A 17568-nucleotide genomic window follows, 5' to 3' on the forward strand; every position below is an offset into this window, starting at 1 on the left:
TAAAGTTGGGGTGGGGGGCATCTATGCCGGCAGAATTAAACTCTAACTTGAGCCCCCTGACTTTTGAACAGCCAGAACTCTCCTGATCCTACAGCAGCTTGTGCTTCCCTAGACAAGAGGATGCCAAATGGAGCCTGATGGGAAGAGGTCCTCAGAATATTGCCTGGCCACTCTCCGCATGTTTTAACTCTATGGGGTAGACCAAGGATCCCCTCCAAAACCTCCAGCCTCTGCTTATAGGTCCCCAGGGAGGCACAGCCTGCCCTCCCACCTCCCTTGGGGGCAGCCCCTTCCTCTCTGGTACAGTGCTCATTGATGTCAGGAAGTTCTTCCTCAAATCAAGCCAAAATTGGTCTCTTTGCAACTTTACCCCCTAGATCCCTGTGGTGCTCCCCTGGGGCCTGGCAGAGCAAAGCTCATCCCTCCTCCCCATGGCAGCCTTTCAGATACTTGAACACAGTTCCCATGAGCTTTCTCTTCTCCAGACTATGCATTGCCTTTTCCTTCAGTGGATCCTCTAAGGGTATGGTTTCAAGGCCCTTCCCCATGCTTGCTGCCTCCTCTGGCCATTCTCCAGTTCATCAGTGCACTTCTGGCAGATCATTCTTCACATGACCCTTTGACCCTCCCTCACCAATGCACTTACCAAGTATATCAGGCATTATCTTTATCTTTGTGTGTATATTTCCCCCTAATTAAATGACATAATATAAAGCACTTTGCAAATATTATAGTGCCACATAAATGCTGGCTATTAATAATGACAGTAAATATATTTGTAGTAATGATGATAATTATAATAATGAGACACCATGTCTAGACAGCTAGAGCCAAGAAGAGGAAGATCGGGATTCAAGGTCTGACTCTGATCAACTCACTGTGTGACCCTGGGAAAGTCACTTGACTTTTGATGCTATAAGCCTGAAGCCAAGAGGACCATGGCATGAAATCAAGGGAAAGGCAGGAAGACTGGTCACATCCCAAAGTTCCTATGATAGTCATTTGTGGGCTTGTCTCCAACACAATTCCACCACTCCCCTTCAGCGATTATAGCTCACCACTCCCCTGTCTTTGATCCCTCTCACTCCTGGCATCTCCTGTTCAGGGAATATTCATTCCCTAAAAGCTTAAAACAAAGGGGATCCAGGCACCTAAAGGCAAAATCTCCTGATGCCCCCTCCCTGAGTACACCCACACCAGCTCCCCCAGATTGGTTTGCTACAGGTGTCCCTTAGCTGACATAATCTGCTCTTTGGAGCAGTGGCTAAGAAAATCAGATGCCCTTAGACACACTTTTCTTTGGGGTTGAGGCTGGGTTGCATCACAGACATCATTACATTATCTCTTCCCCCAAGCCCTCCCCTCATCAAAATCTTCCTATTACTCTCAAGGACACCAGCATCCTCCCAGTCAGTCCAGCTCACAACCCTGGTGTCACTCTCAATTCCTTACTCCCACTCACCCAATGTAGCCAACCAGTTGCCAAACCTTATCATTTATTTCTCTGTATGGGAGAGAAGAGGCATTAGACTGAGTACCAAGCTGAAGGTCTACGGAGGCCTTTTGCTGACCTCATCTGTGAAACCTGAACAGAATATATCAGCACCGTGCTAGGAAATTGAATCGTTTCCATTTCAATTATCTTAGAAAGATTCTGAAGATCACCTGGCAGGATAAGATATCAGACACTGAGGTCCTTTCTCAGGCTAAACTGCCAAGCATTCAAACTCTGCTTCAGAGAGTGCAACTCCAATAAACTGGCCACATTGTTCAAAAGCAAAATGCACGCTTGCCAAAAAAGACTATTTTGTGGAGAGGTAATGCAGAAGTGCTCACTTGGTGGTCAGAAGAAGCTATACAAGGACACTCTCAAGATCCCTCTTAAAAACTCTGGAACTGATTATGGAACATGGGAGATGCTGGCACAGGACCATCCACCATGGTGTGCCCTCATCAGAGAAGGTGCTGTGCTTTTTGAGCAAAGCAGAATTGAAGTAGCTCAAAAGAAACTCGAGATGTGCAAATCTACCCCAAATGTTAGCATGCACTATTTGTGCCCGACCTGTGGTAGTGCATTCCAAGCTCATATTAGTCTGATCAGCCACAGTCAGACACACTGTAACTTGACTCTTGCATAATAGTGTCATTTTGGTCCTCTTCAAGATCGAAGGACAAAAACCATACTCTGTTGGTTCATTGAAAGTATCTGTGGCATAATTCTAGTAGCAGACAGAACAATAAGTATCACATGCCCCTTCTATTGTTCCCAGGTGACTTGGGTCTCCTCATCCAGGTCTCTATACTTTGATAGCTTTTCATTTCTTGTATTTTGGACACTTTGATTATTTGATATGATGTCTATTAAAAACATCATCCTTCAGTTTATAGCCAAGCAGTGATATGTCCAGGATTTAGTGATAATGATAAATCCCTTAAAGTCCGTGCCCCACAGGGGTGTAACAACAAAGGAGAGGAATTCCAGCCATGGTGGTGTATGTGTGCCCTGAGACTATTAAAGTGAATGTGAAGGCCTGGCAAGAATACTGGCCTTCTACTAAATTAGGCTCTGAAGACTTCACTGATTGGGTTGGCCCCCAGCCAGCAGGATGAATCTATCCATGAATCTAATAAATAGGCAAGGCAAGCCAGCGTTGTAGGCTGGTCTTCAGACTGTTGTGATCTTAGCTTGATAGATAGCTTTGCTTTATTCTTTAGTTCCAATAAAGAAACATCAGCAGCACAAATCAGAAATACAAATATCCTATGGGCTAGAAATACTTCAGTGTGGGTGGCTGGGCATGAAAGCAAGCAAAGCACAAATGCCCACAAAGTGGTTTAAGAACAGAAATAGTTTCATTATACATCAGGAAAATCTCATAGAAAATTGGAACAGATCTCAGCCGCCGTAGGCTAGCGTATCACATCGCATTTTTTCAATGGTGCCTTTAGCTCCAAGTCACGCAACAACATGTTGCCAAGTGGTGCAGGGCAACCATTAAAAATAACTCCATTTCTAAAACTAGATCAATCTTCTTTCTTTTTTAAATCAAATTGACCAAAGGTTTATCAATTTTATTGGGGTTTTTTATAAAACCGGCTCTTAGTTTTATTTGTTAGTTCAGTTGTTTTCTTTATTTCAATTTTATTAATCTCTCCTTTGATTTTCAATATTTCTAATTTGGTATTTAGTTGGGGATTTTCAATTAGTTCTTTTTCTAGCTTTTTCAGTTGCATGTCCAAATCATTGATCTCCTTTTTCTCTATTTTATTCATGTAAGCATTCAGAGATATAAAACTTCCCCTAAGAACCACTTTCACTGCATCCCATAAGTTTTGGTATGTTGTCTCATTATTGTCATTCTCTTGAATGAAGTTATTGATTGTTTCTACGATTTGTTGTTTGACTCACTCCTTCTTTAGGATTAGATTGTTTAGTTTCTCATTAATTTTTAGTCTATATTTCCATGGACCTTTATTACATACAATTTTTATTGTATCACGATCTAAAAAGGGATGTATTGACTATTCCTGCCTTTCTGCACTGGATTGTGAAGTTTTTATGCCCTTAGTACATGGTCAGTTTTTGTGTATGTGCCATATACTGCTAAGAAGAAAACATACTCCTTTCTATCCCTATTCAATTTTCTCCAGAGGTCTATCATATCTACCTTTTCTAAAATTCTATTCACCTCCTTAACTTTTCTCTTGTTTCTCTTGTTTATTTTGAAGTTAGATTTATCAAGTTCAGAGAGCGGGAGCTTGAAGTACCCCACTAGTATAGTTTTGCTGTCTATTTCTTCCTGTACCTCCCTTAACTTCTCTAAGAATTTCGATGCTATACCACTTGGCGCATATATGTTAAGTAATGATATTATTTCATTGTCTATGGTGAATTTTTAGCAGGATATAGTTTCCTTCCTTATGTCTTTTAATTAGATCTATCTTTGCTTTTCCTTTGTCTGAGATTAGGATTGCTACCTTGGCTTTTTTTTTACTTCAGCTGAAGCATGATGTATTCTACTCCAGCCTTTTACCTTTACCCTATGTGTATCCCCCTGTTTCAAATGTGTTTCTTATAAGGAACATATTGTAGGATTATGGTTTTTAATCCATTCTGCTATCCACTTCCATTTTATAGGAGAGTTCACCCCATTCACATTCATAGTTATGATTACTACCTGTGTCTTTCTTTCCATCCTATTCCCCCTCCTGTTTTATTTCCTTTTATTTCTCCTTTCTCCCTTCCCCCCTTAAAAGAGTTTTGCTTTTGACCACCGCCTCCATCAATTTTCCCTTCCTATCAGCCCCCCTCCCTTATCTTACCCTTTTCCCTTACTACTTCTTCCCTCCCTTGCAACCACCAGCCCCTTTTGGTTTCCCCTTTCCACTCCTATTGCTTATAGGAGAAGTTAGATTTCTATACTTAATAGAGTATGATGTTCCCTCTTTGAATTAAATCCAATGAGTAAAGCTGAAACAGTACTCATCTGCCTCCCTTCTTTCCCTCTACTATGTTTTTGTGTCTTTTCATGTGATGTAATTTACCCTTTTCTGCCTCCTCATTTCCTCTTCTCCCATTACCATCCCTTTGCATCTCTTAGTTAGGTTTTCTGTCATCATGTCAGTTAATCTATACCCTCAAGCCCAGGCTGCTCCTGACTGGAAGTCATGTGCTCTTCCCCGATGCCTTGGCCTAGTCCATTCCTGCACCTCATTGTCCTGTGGCCTGAACTCCCAACCCTTCCTCATCCTGCTCATTCTCTGTCCCTCTCCAACTTGTCAATATGCTCCCATTGGGAGGAACTGGAAAGGTCCAATATAGCAGCCTCACCTCCAAGCTGCCACATAGCCTAGTTAGAAAGCATGACCAGCTAAGCCTTGGGCTTTCTCTTCATAGGGACATGCTAATCTGGTGACAGAGTCCTAGGAGAAAGTGACAAAGGGCTTGATCTTTTGCTTTAATCCTCCTCTGGCTCCAGGAGAAAGAGATGAGCTCTGGACTACAAGTCACGGGATATCATCATGTTTATAACTCAAAGCAGTCTCAGGGAGCAAGCACTTCATTTTTCCAGAGGAAAAACTGAGGCCCAGACAGAGCCTCAGAACTGGGATGCCCAAGGTCAATATAGGGTTAGCAGGAGAGCCAGGATTTGAACCCATGTCATATGCATCTCAGTATTCATCCTGCCTGCCAGTCCCTTACACTGTTCCCTCTGAGAACATCTATGAATATAAGTTCATAAATTTAGAGCTAAAAGGGCCATTTACTCCAACAGCATCCCCCCCTTTTTTTTACAAATGACTTGCCCAGGGTCACTCAGCTTGTAAGTGTCACCCCATTCCCATCCTTGTTCTTCATCTATCATTCAGCAGGGTGGGCCAGTGGCCAGAGCTCTCTCTCTATTATACGCTCTGCTCCCTGAATCCCCAAGAATTCCACATTTGTCATCCTAGACCTCACTGGCCCTCGAATCAGCTCCAGCTCACAGATCTCGAGCTCTGCTACTTCCCTCACTGACCCTCAGCCCCTGCCCTTCTGCTCTTCCACCTCTACCCATACTTGCTCCTCAGACTCATTGCTTCAGCTTTTCTTCTCCCAGGATCCCAACCGTACTCCATCCTCTGCTACCTCACTAAGGAAGTCAGAACTCAGCTCCAAAATACTTTTGCTTTTCTTTGTATCCCTAGTACTTGGCACAGTGCCTGGCACATAGTAGGTGCTGAATAAAAGGAAAATTGTTGATTTTATTTGGCTTGACTGAGGCCTAAGAAGTTGAGGGATTTGCATAAAGAGTTCAAGTCTTCCAATCCACAAATGTGATGATATCATCACCATCATCTCTAGCAACTATATAGCACTTTAAGATGTTACAAAGTACTTCACAAACATTGCTGTTTTATTCTCACAAAAACCCTGAAGGGTTGATACTCTCATCATTTTAGAGATGGGAAAACTGAGGTAGACAGAGGTTAAGTCAGGCCTCCACAACCTGCTGCCTGAAGGCCGCTTCCTACCCAAGGGCCACTTACAGAATGCCAAAGGATTTCCTATATGTACAAAGGATGTTTTCCTCTACATTTTTGTGAGCTGCCTGAAATCCTTTGGTGTGCCCCAAGGAGCCTGCAGGCTGCAGGTTGTGCAGGCCTGGGTTAAGCGGTTTGCCCAGGGTCACACAGCTGGAAAGCGTTTGAGGCTGGGTTTGAATTTAGGTCTTCCTGACTCCAGGTCCAGTAATCCAGTCACTGATTGTTTCCTGATACTCTTCCATTTGGAAAATGGAGACTACAAAGCTAGCAAGCTACGTGACATCCGTAAAGGGCTTGTACATCTAAAGAGCAGAGATTCCCTTCCTGTTTGGATGGGGAAGTGGCCACAAAAGCAAGAAGATTCAGCACTGGGTGTTGTCCACTGCAAGGTGGACAGGCTTGACAGGGCTGGAAAGCAGTTCCTTGGCCCCACCTCCTCCTACCTTAAGGCCAGGCCACCCAATGTCATCCTTCTCTGCTCCCCATTGGTCATTTCTGTGCTTGTCTGCTTTGGTTTGGGGACCTTAGAAGCCATCTAGTTCAACTGCCTCATTTTACAGGGAAGAGAACTCATCTTCAAAGAGACTCAATAGTTGTCCAAGGTCGCACAGTAAGGACAAAGTCAGATTTGCATGCCAGCTTCTCTGACTCAAACTAGAGAATTCTGTCCACAAATCAGGCGTAACATCAAGAGTTCACCTTTTCAATTCATTCTGGTCCTCATTTCCCTGACAAGGCCATTTAGTCAATTGTGGATTTGAATCCAAGTCCTCAGAATCCAACCCTTCACCCTTCACTACTTGTCTTTACTTACTGGAACCTGTGAGGATGGAGGGGCTGGGCAGCCAGATGCCCAGAGTCTACAGGAGAGCAATATAAGAACAGTAAGGACTTTGGATTCCAGAACAAAGGATAGAGGACAACCATGTTCTTTCTCATCCTCCTCCATCCTTCTGACCTTCTTTTGGTAACTGTCCTTAAGCTCCCCTTTCCCCCTTCATACCTGTCTAGCTGAACATCTATCACTATCTCCTGATCTCTCTGTCTTTTTATTTCCAGCCAGAAATACTCACTCACCTTCCCTCACCTACAAGGTCTGGGCTGGGTGAGCCCATTAGGAGCCAGGTAAAAAGTTTATGACCAATTCTAAACTTGTCTCAGGCCCAGAATCTCCTTACTGCAGCATTCAAGCTGTACTTCTGCCTGTCTTGGTCTGGCTCCTCAGTTCTAGAAGCTCTTTGAGGCTCTAGTTCTTGACTCCTTGCCCTTGGCTCCCAGCTCATACTTTCTTCACAGCTCTGGTGTCTTTCGGTATTATTTGTCCCAGTGGGGTTTGTCTCCTAACCTTCCCATTCTCAGACCCCAAATTTATCTCTGAGTTCTGGTACTCATGGAGGCCCTGACCCATGCCCATTTCCCTGGCCTCTGGCTTGCAGGTTAGCCCTTACATTCACAAAACGCATACTTCCTGCCTGATTGCCTCCTCATTGCCCAGTTTAATAATGATAATAATGATGATGTTGATTATGATAAAAATGGCATCATCCTCTTGTTCTCTGCCCTGGTCAGAGAATGTTTGTAGTATTGTGCTCAGTTCTGTGTACCATGTTTTGTTAAGGACACAGAAAAAATGGAGAGGAGACAGTCATGACGAATAGAAGAAGAACAAGGATAAAGATAATCAATGGATGGATATATGGATGCTTGTGTCAGTGGGTGGATAGATGGGGAAGAAGATAGATGAATGAATTGAGGAGGAGGAAGAGGAGGATAGATGTATAGATGGATGTGGAGGAAGGGTAGATGGATAGACAAATATGACAAGTATAGATAGAAGTGTATAAGATGATGAAGATAGATGGATAAATATATAGGTAGGTGGATAAATGAAGGAGAAGATGAAAAAGAGGATGGCTAGATAGAAAGGAAGATGGATGGATGAATAGGTGGTGATGAAGAGGAGAAGGTAGAGCATAAGTAGATGAATAGATAATGAGGATGGATGGATGGATAGATGGATGGATGGATGGATGAATGACTCTACACCATGTAGTCCCTCAGAACTGTCATCTGACCTACTTGTGTAACATGAGAACACCTCATCCCACCTATCTGACTCACTGAAGCATGTTTTAGATATCTAGACCTTTCCATCTGCCCTGCATTTGTATCTCCTGAGCTCAGGATAGTGCTTGGCACACAATAAGGATTTCATAATACTTTTTCATTCATTCATATATGGTGAGGATAGACAGATAGATGACTAGATGGTGATGGTGATGAAGACAGATGAATAAATAAGGATGAAGATAGATGGGTGAGGAGATGATACTGAAGATGGTGATGAAGAAGAGGAAGAGGAGAATGAATAGTGATGAGGATGGAAAGTTTATATAATAATTTAAGGCTTGCAAATCACTTTACATATATTATTTCATGTTGTTGTTTGTTTGTCCTTTTGTATTCTATGGCTCCTCTCAGCAATAACATCCCCTGTTCTAAGGCCCCTCCAGCCCTGACCTTCCATGTTCTAAGGCCCCTCCAAGCTGTGACATTCTCTGTTCTGAGGCCCCTCCCGGCTCTGACATTCCCTGTTCTAGGGCTCTCGACACCTGATATTTCCTGTTCTAAGACTCTCTGACCTTCCATGTTCTAGGGCCCCTTTCAGCTCTGACATTCCCTGTTCTAAAGCCCCTCCAAGCTCTGACATTCCGTGTTCTAGGGCCCCTTCCACATGTGATATTTCCTGCTCTAAGGCCCCTCCAGTCCTGACTCTTTGTGTTCTAAGGCCCTTCTCAGCTCTGACATTCCCTGTTCTAGGGCCCCTCAACACCTGATATTTCCTGTTCTAAGACTCTCTGATCTTCCATGTTTTAGGGCCCCTTTCAGCTCTGACATTCTCTTTTCTAAGGCCCCTCCAGATCTGATGTTCTACAATCCTATTAGAATTGTCCTTAGAGCATGGGCACTGAAGCGAGTACCAAAGTTGTACCCATGAATAAACATGTTCATATCTATCACTCCTAAGAGCCAAGAGCCGATCTCTGGCTAATACTCATAAATGACCACCCATTTATTTCATGGTGTCTTTGTTGCCCTTTCCCTCCCCAACATAATTGTTTGTTTGTGTAACTGATGCTCTGTGTGATTATTGAAGACTTTTAACTTAGCAAACTGTTAGTCATCGAGCTGGGAAAGTTGAGCAAACCCAGCTTGTGTTTAGACTTCCCTTGCCAAAGCTAGCTATGGGCTTTTCAAGCACCCTTTGGACATGGTGCTGAAAGTCTACTGAGTGGAGTAAATGAAGCACACCATTGAGTGATAAGAAAGGGGTCAACCTTTGGGCAATCTACTCATTCAATGTTTGACCAGAGATTTTAATGGCCTTTGGCCATGACAAACATGTGAACAGTTTCCCACAGTTTATGATCTGTGTTTCAGTTAAATCACAGCATCTCAGAGCTAGAAAGAACCTCAGAGACAATCAGTCTTCTAGTCCCTTCAAAATCCCTCTACCCCATCCACGATGAGTGGTCACCCAGCCTGTACTCGAAGACCTCCAACAAGAGAGAAGGCACCACAGCCACCACCACCATGGGACAGCTCTCATCACTAGGAAGTTTTCCACCAAAATTTGCCCCTTTCTAGCTTGACCTCAATCTTCCTAGTTTGGACCTCTGGGGCCAAGTCCCTGTGACAAGTTTCAAGCTTAAATGGCATTTAAGAATGAAGCTATCATGAATCTTCTCTTCTCCAGGGAAAACCCTTACTCAGTTTCTCCAATGGGCCCACACAGAAATTTAAGGCCCCTAACTACCCTAGCTGCCTTCCTTTAGACATACTACAGCTTATCAATGTCATTCCTAAACTGTGGTGCCCAGGACTGAACACAATCTTCCCTATGTTGTCTGACCAGGGCAGACCTAACAACATTAGACACCATGGCTCTATGTAATGCTAGAAGTGACTTTCCCAAGGCCAATTCTTAGCTGCACAAAGTTACCAAGTCATTTTTCCTTTCTGTATCTCACATCCTCCTCTAGGATGAGGGGGCTGGACCCTATGAGTTTCAAGACCTCAGAGGACTCCCAGCTTTGAATTCTTGATACTATGATGCTAACCCCATTTTACAGATTAGAAAACTAAGGCTCAAAAAGAACATGGAAGGGAAAACTAACATATCAGACAACACAGTCAGAGTCCTGAAGGGCTTTGACAAAATGGAACAATGGATTAGATCTATTAATATAAAAATTAACCTGGACAAGTATAAATAGATCTCAAAATCTCTTTAATGTGAGGGTCCAGTTGAGGTTAGGGAATGTGAATTGAAGTGGACCTAGTTGACTCAGTTGCATGGCTTTCTTAAGCTCTCTTTGGCAACTGGGGTGTAGGGGTAGAGAAGGTGGGTGGTGGCAGTTTGGAGAGGCATGAACATTAACAGGAGAAGGGAGCAAGGGATTTTAGGGCATCAGACTGACAAACCATAATATCAAGAATTGAAATGGAGGAAATAAGAAAAGGAATAATGGTCAAAGAGCCTAGATATAATGGAGAGGGGAAAGAATAGATTTAAGAGGAGTGAGGCACAAAGACAGAAGATTTTGGATGACCGCTTATTAAGCATGTTTGAGACCACACTCTTATAGAACTACAGCTTGGAGGGTTGGTTTCTGAGGTCCGCTTTGAATATGCACACCTAACAGGTCTACACTGGAGTCATGGGACCTCAGAGTCAGAAGGGGCAACCAAAAGTCATTTAGTACTATTCTTGCTTAACCAATGCATCTGAGGAATGGTCATCCAGCTTTTGCTTTTAAACTTCCAGGAGGGGAAACCCATTACTTCCCAAAACAGCCTAGTCCCCTCTGGAACAGCTCCCACTGTTAGGAAGTTTCTATTTCAAGCTGTTATTTGCCCCTTTGCCATTTCTCCTTCGCTCTGCTCCCTGCCACCACCACCCCTCCCCTGTCCATCACCCCTGGTTCTCCACCCTGGGGCCAAGAAAGAAGTATCATCAGCCAAGTTTGAACAGGTCTTCCTGACTCAAATTTTTTAGTTCGAGCAGGAGCCTCATAATTTAGAAGGAAAAAATACTCTTGAGTGCTAGCCCTGAAGCCAGGAAGACTTATCTTCCTGAGTTCAAATGTGGCTTCACTCACTAGCTGTATAACCCTGGGCAAGTCACTTAACCCTGTTTGCCTCAGTTTCTGCATCTATAAAATGAGATGGAGAAGTAAATGGCAAACCACTCTAGCATCTTTGCCAAGAAAACTCCAGGGAGGCAGAGCCAAGATGGCAGCTTGAAAACAGGGACTTGCTTAAGCTCTCCCCCAATCCCTCCAAACACCTGTTAAAAAATGACTCTAAACAAATTCTAGAACTGCAGAATGCATGAAATAACAGAGAGAAACAAGTCTCCAGTCCAAGATGGCCTAAATGGTCACTAGGAAGGGTCTATCACACTGTACTGGGAGCAGAGCACAGCCCAGCATGGATCATGCCAGGACAGACCAGGCTGGGAGTAGATGGGGCAGAGTAAGTCTCAGGGCCCTGAATTACTGAGCTGAGGTGGTTACCAGATGTCTCAACCCACAAACACCAGGGAAAATGGAGCAGGTCAATGGGAAAACTGCTGGATCTGGGTGAGAGAAGTGCGTGGTCTGGCTCCAACCCACAGGGCAGCTGCTTCCAGAGCTCCAGTGGCAACTGCTCCTAGAGCCCCTGGTCCACACGATAGGAGAGATCAAGTGATGGATCAGAGCAGGAGTGCAGGGAGCACTTTGCTGGCACAGAAACACATTCTCTTGCTTTGTCCTGCCTGGATCTGGGTTGCGGTCCTTGTTGGTGGTTCTTGGAGGAGAAGGAGCTCTGGTGTGGCAGAGCTTGAGGTGACTGTGGAGAGGGAATCAACCTGGTAGTTACGTGGCAGAAAGGAGTGCTTGCCCTCACAGACCAGAGCACAGGCCAGAAGAGCATCATGCCACCTCAGAATAGAAGTAGCTCTGAAAACAGCAGCGCAAAACCCCTGAAACTTGGGACAAAGCACTATCCATTCTGAAAGCAGTCATACCCTGACAAAAAAGCTCAAAAATCAAGTAATTGGCTGGGAAAATAAAAGGACTCAGAATATAGAATATTTTTGGTGACAAAGAAGATCAAAAAATACAGCCAGAAGAAGTCAACAAAGTCAAAGAGCCTACATCAAAAGCCTCCAAGAAAAATATGAATTGGTCTCAGGCCATGGACAAGCTCAAAAAGGATTGGGAAAAGCAAATAAGAGAAGTAGAGGAAAAATTGGGAAGAGAAATGAGAGTGATGCAAGAAAATCGTGAAAAACAAGTCAACGACACAGTTAGGCTCAAAAAATACTGAAGAAAGTAACATCTTAAAAATAGACTAACCCAAATGGCAAAAGAGTTCCAAAAAGCCAATGAGGAGAAGAATGCCCTAAAAGGCAGAATTAGCAAATGGTAAAGGAGGTCTTAAAGACCACTGAATAAAACACTGCCTTAAAAATTATAATGGAGCAAGTGGAAGCTAGTGACTTTATGAGAAATCAAGATATTATAAAACAGAACCAAAGGAATGAAAAAATGGAAGAAAATGTGAAATATCTCGTCAGAAAAAGCACTGACCTGGAGAACAGATCCAGGAGAGATAATTTGAAAATTATTGGACTACCTGAAAGCCATGATCAAAAAAAAGAGCCTAAACATCATCTTTCAAGAAATTATCAAGGAAAATCATTCTGATATTCTAAAAGCAGAGGGCAAAATAGAAATTGAAAGAGTCCACCGATCGCCATCCAAAGAAGATCCCAAAAAGAAAACTCCTAGGAATATTATCGCCAAATTCCAGAGTTCCCATGTCAAGGAGATAAAATTGCAAGCAGTCAGAAAGAAACAATTCGAGTGTTGTGGAAACACAAACAGGATAACACAAGATCTAGTAGCTTCTACTTTAAGGGATTGCAGGGCTTGGAATATGAGATTCCAGAGGACAAAGGAGCTAGGATTAAAACCAAGAATCACCTACCCAGCAAAACTGAATATGATACTCTAGGGGATAACATAGATTTTCAGTAAAATAGAGGACTTTCAGGCATTCTCCATGACAAGACCAGAGCTGAATAGAAAATTTGACTTTCAAATACAAGAATCAAGAGAAGCATGAAAAGGTAAACAGGAAAGAGAAACCATAAGGGACTTACTAAAGTTGAATTGCTTTGCTTACATTCCTACATGGAAAGGTGATATTTGTAATTCATGAGACCTTTCTCAGTATTAGGGTAGTTGTAGGGAATATCCATATATATATATATATATATATATATATATATATATATATATATATATATACACACAGAGAGAGAGAGACAGAGGTAGAGAGAGAGAGACAGAGGCAGAGAGAGACAGAGACAGAGAGACAGAGGGCACAGGGTGAGTTGAATATGAAATGATGATATCTAAAAAAATTAAATTAAATTAAGGGGTGAGAGAGGAATATATTGGGAGAAGGAGAAAGGGAGAGATAGAATGGAGTAAATAATCTCACATAAAAGTGGCAAGAAAACGCAGTTATAATGGAAAGGAAGAGAGGGTAGGTGAAAGGGAATGCGTGAATCTTGCTCTCATCGGATTTGACTTAAGGGGGGAATAACATACACACTCAATTGGGTATCTTACCCTACAGGAAAGTAGCGGGGAAGGGGATAAGAGGGGGTGATAGAAGGGGGGAAGATTGGAGTAGGAGGTAGTCAAAAGCAAACACTTTTGAAAAGGACAGGGTCAAGGGGGAAAATTGAATAAGGGGGATAGGTTAGGCTAGGCTAGGCTAGGTCAGGCTAGGCTAGGCTAGGCTAGGACAGGATAGGATAGTATGGAGGTAAATATAGTTAGTCTTTCACAACATGACTATTATGGAAGTGTTTTGCATAATGATACATGTGTGGCCTATGTTGAATTGCTTGCCTTCTTAGGGAGGGTGGGTGGGGAGGGAAGAAGGAAGAAAATTTGGAACTCCAAGTTCTAAGAACAAATGTTCAAAAAAATTTTTTACATGCAATTGGAAAATAAGATATACAGGCAGTGGTGTATAGAAATCTATCTTGCCCTACAAGAAAGTAAGGGGAAAGGGGATAAGGTTGGGTTAGTGGGGTGACAGAAGAGAGGGCAGACTGGGGAAAGGGGCAATCATAATATATGCCATCTTGGGGTAGGGGGTAGGGTGGGAATGCAGAGAAAATTTGTAACTCAAAATCTTGTGGAAATCAATGGTGAAGACTAAAAATATTAGATAATAAAAAATAAATTTAAAAAAATACAACAAAAAAAGAAAATCCCAAAAGGGGTCATGAAGAGTCAGCCATGACTTGAAAAATGATTCTTCTTGACTCCAGCCCCACCACCAAGCTACCCTACAACCACTGCAATAATATAAAGGGGAAGAAGAAAAAAGAAACTGGATATTATGTAGTTAGAATGACAAAACTGTCCCAAAGATGAGAAAATGTGCCACTTTCTAGTCTTTGCAGAGATAGAGATCTATGAGCTAGTTGGCATAGCGGGTAGAGCACTAGACCTGTAATCCAGGAGATCTGAGGTAAAATCTTGCCTCAGACATTTACTAGCTGTGTGACTCTGGGCAAGTCACTTGACCTCTCTTGACCTCAGTTTCCCCATCCCCAAAATGGGGATAGTAATACCACCTACCTCCCAGAGTTGTTGTGAGGATGAAATGGGATATTTGCAAAGTGCTGGGCAAATCTATTAACACTACAGAAATGCCAGGTGTTGCTTCTGCTGCTGCTGCTGCTGCTGCTGCTGTTGTTATAACAACAGACTCGGGTGATGTGTTGATTGATTATACAGAACTACCTTTTGTTATTTTATTTCTTTTTTGGTCCTTGTTACAAAGAATGGATGACTAAATAGGGAAGAGGGGAGGGATCTCTTTGGAGTCTAAGATGATAGAAAAACAGATACCACTCCATATGGCTTTATTTTTGAATGATTTAAATTTTATTGATATCTTCTGCTTTTCATCACCTTCCTTCCCAAAGCTGTTAATACAAATTATTGTTTTAGAAAGAATTCTGCTCCTTGGCTTCAGAGGGCAGAAACAGGAGCAGTGGGTGGGTTATGGCAAGGCAGATTTAGGCTCAATGTCAGAAGAACTTCTGCAAAATCAGAGATGTCCTGTGGGCTCTGGTGGGTCCCTCTTAATGGAGGACCCCAAGCTAAGTGCGACCAAACATTTCTCCTGGATGCCATAGACAGAGGGGATGGCCTCATTCACTTGGGAGACCCTTCGAAGCACTGAGATGCTTGAAGCCTGTGACTGACAAGGTGATGAGCTGCCCTGGGGATGAGTCTCCCATAGGGAGGATTGCTCTTTCTCATCATCTCTGTCCTCACCAGAGCTCCCCAGCTTTCTGATCTCAGCCTGTTGCTGAGCCTAGCTGCCTTCTGTGAAAGTCTGAGTCAGTACAGTGAGAATGCAGTCCACCTCACTGCCTGCCCCAGAACGATGGATCCAAGCAAAGGAAAGTCTGGCCAAATTGCATGGTAATATTGCTTGGTGGGGGTGGGGGCCTCTAAATTTTGCAAGCCCAGGGACACAGTGGCCAATGCTGTAGGAAGAGCACTGAGCTAGGGCTCAGGAGCCATTGGTTCCAGTCTCTCTAGTAACCACTTGTGTGACCTTGGGCAAGTCCCCTCCCCACTCTGAGTGTAGTTTTCACTTTGTTTAATGGTGAAAGGAGATTAGAGTGGATCATGCCCCCTGCCCCTTCCAGCTGACATACTCTCTTCCAAGGTCCCTCCCAGCACTGACATTCCTTGTCCTAAGGATAGTCCAAGTTCTGAAATTCCCTTTTCTAAGGCCCCTTACAGCCCTGACATTCCTTGTTCTGAGGGCCCTCCCAGTTCTGACATTCTTTTTTCTCAGGCTCGTCTGATCTGTGAAATTTCCTGTTTTCAGGCCCTCCCAGCTCTGACCTTCCATGCTCTAAGTTTCCTCCCAGTCTTGACATTCTCTATTCTAAGGGCCCTTCCAGCTCTGACATTCCCTGTCCTAAGGATCCTCCAAGTTCTGAAATTCTCTCTTCTTAGATTCCTCCTGGTTCTTACATTCTGTGTCATAAGTGGAGGGAGAGGATCCTCTGGGACAGGGGACCATGAGCAATCCCCTGGCAACATTTTCTTTGCATATAGACCTTGAGTCCACCTTCCTGTTGCCTTGGTTGGGAGGCAGCTAGGTATCACTGGCCCTGAGGTCAAGAAGTTCTAAATCCTGCCTGGCCTCAAATACTTCCTTGCCCATCAGATATCCTGCCTCTTGTCCAGATACCCTGAGTTCTGCAAAGGGCTTCTCTATTCTTCAAGGTTCAGTTCTAATCTCACCTACTCCAAGAAATTGCCCTGGATTCTGCTGAAAGTGATCCCCTTGGGGAGATAAGACTGATTGCTCTGCTTGAGCTTTGGACTCTGATATTCTAAATATGTTTTGTGTTTATTTATATACCTACCTTCTATCTTTTATTGCATTCTAAAGTCCAGGAGGCCAGAGAAAATATTTAATTCCCTTGTGTATCTGCTGAATCTCAGCCCATCAGTCAGCATGCTCTCATGAATGGCAGCTAGGTGTGCACAGAGTGTTAGATCTGAATCAAGAAAACCGAAGTTCAAATTCAGCCTCACACACTCACCAGGTGGGGGTCAGGCTATTAAATGTTCAGTGTGAGGATTTGCATCTCAGAAATTGGCAAACGCTACTAGTCAGGGCTAGACTTATTATTTTCTGGATTATCTACACTTAAGAAAATGATGTAGAAAATGTTAAGAATGGAGATTAAACTTTAAAATGTGTCATTTGCAGAAACACAGCTGTGTCTCCCAGGGGACCCACTGAGGAGGGGGTGTGTGGTTAAACGTACATAGTAAAATTGTGTTGACTGACAGAAATGATATCTCCAGGTATTAAGGTTCTCTTAGTTGCCACATCTAATGGCCTCTTCTTAATCCTGATCCTCCTTGACCTCTCTGCAGCATTTGACGCTATTAGTCACCCTTTCTTCCTGGATAATCTCTCCTGTCCAGGTTTTCATGACCCTTTTCTCTTGATTCTCCCCTGACTGGTCTGACTCTTTATCAATTTACTTTGATGATTCTTTATCCATGTTACATCCACAATGTATGGGTGTTCCTCAAGATTCATTCTTAGATTTCTTCTTTCTCTCTCTGTACTGTCTCACTTGATGGTCTCTTCAGATTACACAGGTTTAATTGTCATCTCTATGCTGATGATTCCTAGACCTGTTTTCCAGTCTTAGTTTCTCTCTTGAACAAAAGTCACATGTAAACAACCGTTTTGGGCTAACTCCAACTTGTTATCCCATAGTCATCTTGAACACATCCATAAAAGAATCCATTATATTTCCCCTCATCCCTTCCCTCCTTCGAATTTTACCTTATTCTCTCAAAGGCACTATTATCTCTCAGTCACGTGGGCTTGCTACCTCGGCATCATTCGTTGTTT

The sequence above is a fragment of the Trichosurus vulpecula genome, chromosome 1 (genome assembly GCF_011100635.1).
Source record: "Trichosurus vulpecula isolate mTriVul1 chromosome 1, mTriVul1.pri, whole genome shotgun sequence".
Lineage (NCBI taxonomy): Eukaryota > Metazoa > Chordata > Mammalia > Diprotodontia > Phalangeridae > Trichosurus > Trichosurus vulpecula.